General features: G+C 44.6%; 1 long non-coding RNA gene across 1 annotated transcript in view; it reads left to right on the top strand.

Annotated features, from left to right (window-relative positions):
* Positions 1 to 1,862, top strand: part of LOC138866564 (uncharacterized) — a 58,840-nt gene extending 56,978 nt beyond the window's left edge. Inside the window, exon 3 of the long non-coding RNA XR_011399624.1 lies at positions 1,791 to 1,862. This is a non-coding gene — a long non-coding RNA (uncharacterized lncRNA). The remainder of the gene's footprint in view (positions 1 to 1,790) is intronic.
* The last annotated feature ends 3,138 nt before the right edge of the window (positions 1,863 to 5,000 follow it).

The raw sequence follows: 5,000 nt of genomic DNA, 5'->3' as shown, positions 1-5,000 counted from the left end.
GTATGTATGCATGTATGCACACGCACAAGCACACGTACACACACACACACACACACGCACACACACACACATATTTATATATATGTGTGTATATATATATATATATATATATATATATATATATATATATATATATGTACATACATACACACACACATATTTATATATGTGTATATATATATATATATATATATATATATATATATATATATATATATATATATATATATATATACATACATATATACACATACAATCAACATATAATTGTAGCCAGTATCGATTGGCCAACTCTTGTGTGGAAGGACTTGTTGCAGATAAGGGGTGTGTTAGAAAATTGCTCTTTTCGCCCCCCTCTCTCTCTCTCTCTCTCTCTCTCTCTCTCTCTCTCTCTCTCTCTCTCTCTCTCTCTCTCTCTCTCTCTCTCTCTCTCTCTGTGTGTGTGTGTGTGTGTGAGTTTATATTTGTTTGTTTGTTTGTTTTGCGCCAATTTATCAAGTAGCAAGATGATGGGATATCGAAACAGATGTCGGCAATCTGGTTGTTTTTCCTACGAGCCTTATAGTAATGATAGTTAGAGCTTTTTTATCGGAATAATCAGTTTTATTGTGACGATTATCATTAATATCGTCATAATGATTTTATCGTCATTATCGTCATTTTTTGTTGGTATTGGTGTGACACTCTCCATCTCCCTCTTTCCCTCTCTTCTTTGCTATCTCTCTCCCCCCCTTTACCCCATTTCCTTAACCCACTACCCCCCCTGGTGAAGGAATTTGGATCTCCGAAGGGGTTCCTGTATTGCAATCGGCGTCCCTCTGCAATACACGCCCACGCACATCGATTACCGTTGCAGCCTGCATGTGTTTGCGTTGGTTAGGTGCCGCTGATCGTTGGGTGTAAGCAACAGGCTTTCTTAGTTCTTCGGGTTTTTTTCTTGTTTTACTTTCTTATTCGGTTATTTCATGTGTATCTTTATTTTTTCTTTCTTTCTACCATTGTTTTTCTTACTTTTTTTTTTTTTTATTCAGGTGTTTAGTGTGTATCTTCCTGGTTCTTTCTCTCTCTCTCTCTTCCTCTCAGGGACGGAGGAAGGAAGAAAGGGTGGGTGGATGGACGAAAGAGGGGGGAGGAGGAAGAAGAAGAGAAAACAGAGGAAGGAAGGGGAGAGATCTAGAAAACAAAGGAAGGACAGAAGGGAGGAAGGAGGGAGAGGGAGGTGGAACGCAATATCCTGCTCTAAATGACGTGTTTCTCCTTTGGTTTGGAGTGTTTTCACGCGCGCGCACATACACTTCTACTCACACACATACACGCTTACATTCGCACATATACAGAAGAAATTTATGTAATATAGTAGATAGATTTTTGACTTTGACTTTGACTTTGACACGTTTATTGAGAAAAAAATATATATATATATATCTCAAAGGGATGATGTTATCTTCACCCCCATCTTAATAAGTCCCTGTGTGGGCTCACAATTCACATACAAAAGTAAGGTATAATAAAACATAAAAATATATACAATACTTAAGTTACAAGAAGACAAGTATTCAGAGTCACTGACTTACATATCGGTAAGATAGATTTGATAGATAAAAAAAAATAAATAAATAAAGAGAAGACATTTTTTCGCCATTTAGACTTGACCTTCATTCTGCGTCCCCGTCGTCGGCCTTGGCATAATTGGCGGAAGAGGCTCCTGTAAGTAGGCTACTGCCAGTGCTTTTATGCCGCGACGTTAACTTTTACCTCGTTTTCCTCATTTTTTCTCTTCTCTTTTGCAGGTGAGGAAGGAAGGAAGGAGGAGGAGAGGGCGGGGCGGCGCCTGGAAGTGGTGGAGGAGCTCGCGACAAGGTGGGAAGGTTTATCATCATTAGCATTATCATCATAAATATTGTTGGTGTTTATTAAGATGAAAGTGTCGTGTTTTGTTGTTTTTGTAATATGGATATTGTTATTATTATTGCTGTGGTACTTGTGACGATGGCTATTATACCTAATGAGGAAAGGGATTTCGGGACTGTGATGCCGGTTGTAGGCTTTTTTGTTATTTTGTTTGTGTTGGTGGTGTGGCCTTTTTAGTTGATTATGACTCGGTGGCTACGTGCGTGCGACTGTGCTTTCGTGCTTGCGTATTGTTATTCGCACGCACTCTGCATTTGTGTGCGGGAGGAGAGGTGCAATACAGGGTGTGTGTGTGGGGGGGGGGGACTGCTTGCGTGCGTGCGTGTGTGCGCGCATGTGTGTGTGTGTGTGTGTGTGTGTGTTTATGAATATGTATATATGTTTGTAGCACTTATTGTGGATGTGTATATTTATCTGTATGCATTCATGACTTGCATTTCTTGCGCTAAATCCGTATTCTTTATTTCTAAAATCCTCTTCCTGTTCATGTCATTTTTAGGCAGGCTTAATCAGGATTTTGATAACGAAAGATACGAGTTGATTAGCGAGAGGTTCTTTTTACGCGCTGTCTGGTGTTGTGTGAGCGCTCATGCCTCGACACGTGAAGGCATGTCGTTTGCACTTGGTGTGTCGGTCGGTTTCTCGCTCTTTTTCTCTCTCTCTTTCTCTTTCTCTTTCTCTTTCTCTTCTCTTCTCTTCTCTTCTCTTCTCTTCTCTTCTCTTCTCTTCTCTTCTCTTCTCTTCTCTTCTCTTCTCTCTCTTCTCTCCTCTCCTCTCCTCTCCTCTCCTCTCCTCTCCTCTCTCTCTCCTCTCCTCTCTCCTCTCCTCTCCTCTCCTCTCCTCTCCTCTCCTCTCCTCTCTCTCCCTCTCCTCTCCTCTCTCTCTCCTCTCCTCTCCTCTCTCCTCTCCTCCCTCTCTCTTCTCTCTCCTCCCTCCTCCCTCTCTCTCTCCCTCCTCCCTCTCTCTCTCTCTCTCCCCTCTTCCTCTCTCCTCCCTCCTCCTCCCTCCTCCCTCCTCCTCCTCCTCCTCCTCCTCCTCCTCATCTTCTCCTATCCCTCCCTCTCTCCTTCCCCTCCCCTCCCCTCCCAGTCTCTCTCCCTACCCCCCTCTCCGTCCGTGAGTGCAGGAGCTCCCAGACGCGAGGCCGTGAGTCACCGCTTGGAAATTGGCGTTTCCCGTCCGTGGCTGTCGTCTCGCCAGCCCCGGGATGCGCTGCTCTCCGCTCGTCGCTTCCTCCTCCTCCTCCTTCACCTCCTTGCTCCTCTCCTCTTCTTCCTTCTCCTCCTTCACCTCCTTGCTCCTCTCCTCTTCTTCCATCTCCTCCTTCACCTCCTTGCTCCTCTCCTCTTCTTCCTTCTCCTCCTTCACCTCCTTGCTCCTCTCCTCTTCTTCCTTCTCCTCCTTCACCTCCTTGCTCCTCTCCTCTACTTCCTTCTCCTCCTTCACCTCCTTGCTCTTCTCTTCTTCTTCCTTCGCCTCTTCCTCTTCCTTCGTATTCTTCACCTTTATTCTTCCTCCTCCTTCCCTCCTCTTCCTCTTCCTTCGTATTCTTCACCCTTATTCTTCCTTCTCCCTCCCTCCTCTTTGTCCTCCTCTTCCTTCTTATTCTTCCTCCTTTTCCTTCTCTTCTTCTTCCTTCTCCTCTTTCTCTTCGTCCTCCATTTCCTCCGTATTCCTCCTTTTCGTCCTTATTCTTCCTCCTCCTCTTACTCCCCCTTTTCTTGTTCTTGTTCATGTTTTTTTCCTATTTTTCTTCTTCCTTTTCTTCTTTTTATTGTTGATCATCTTGTTTCTTTTTCTTTTTCTATTTCTTTTACGTTTTCTTTCTTCTTTTTTTCTTTTCCACCCATCCATCCATCCATTAATCCATCCATCTATCCATCCTTCCTCCCATCTATCCATCCATCCACTCACCCACGTATCCATCCATCCTTCCTCCCATCTATCCATCCATCCACTCACCCACCAATCCATCCATCTATCCATCCTTCCTCCCATCTATCCATCCATCCACTCACCCACCAATCCATCCATCCATCCATCTATCCATCCTTCCTCACTTCTATCCATCCATCCACTGGCCCATCCATCTATTAATCCATCCATCTATCCATCCTTCCTCCCATCTATCCATCCATCCACTCTCCCACCTATCCATCCATTCTTCCATCTAGCCATCCATCCCCTCACCCACCAATCCAGCCATCCATCTATCCATCCTTGCTCCCATCTATCCATCCATCCACTCACCCATCAATCCATCCATCCATCCATCTATCCATCCTTCCTCTCATCTATCCATCCATCCACTGGCCCATCCATCTATTAATCCATCCATCTATCCATCCTTCCTCTCATCTATCCACCCATCCACTCACCCACCAATCCATCCGTCCATCCATCCATCTATCCATCCTTCCTCCCATCTATCCATCCATCCACTCACCCACCTATCCATCCATCCTTCCTCCCATCTATCCATCCATCCATTAATCCATCCATCTATCCTTCCTCCCATCTATCCATCCATCCACTCACCCATCCACTCACCCATCCATCTATCCATCCATCCACTCACCCACCTATCCATCCATCCATCCAAGGCAGGGTACCTTAGAGGGGGGAGGGGAAGGGAGGGGGGTCGCTTGTGGGGGAGCGTAGGGTAAAGGGGGGGCATTGTGGAAAGGAGGGTGGGGGGCTGGGGGGGAGGGGAGGGAGGGGAGGGAGGGGAGAGGAGGTCTGTTGAAGGGTCATCAGTGCAACATTGATCGCCTTCTTGTTCGAAAGGTCATTGATGTGGCGGAGTACTCGGCTGGCTGCTGGATGCCCGCTTTGCTTCTTTGCTTGTTTCGTCTTTTTGTTTTCTTTTGGTTTCTTTGTTGTTGTTTTTTTTTTTTTTTTTTTTTGGTCTCTTTGTGTCTTGTCTGTCTGTCAGTATGTTGAAGACGCATGGCTTGGGTTTTTTCCTTTTCTTTTTTCTTTTTTTCCTTTTTTCTTTTATTTTTGTTTTTTCCTTTGTCCTTTTTTCTTTTATTTATTTTTTGCTGTCTGTCTTTGTTTTTTCTTGCTGTCTGTCTGTCTTCTTTTAT

This window comes from Penaeus vannamei, chromosome 26, assembly GCF_042767895.1.
Source record: "Penaeus vannamei isolate JL-2024 chromosome 26, ASM4276789v1, whole genome shotgun sequence".
NCBI lineage: Eukaryota > Metazoa > Arthropoda > Malacostraca > Decapoda > Penaeidae > Penaeus > Penaeus vannamei.
Note: the sequence above shows the minus strand (reverse complement) of the source record. Positions and strands in the feature narration are given on the sequence as shown.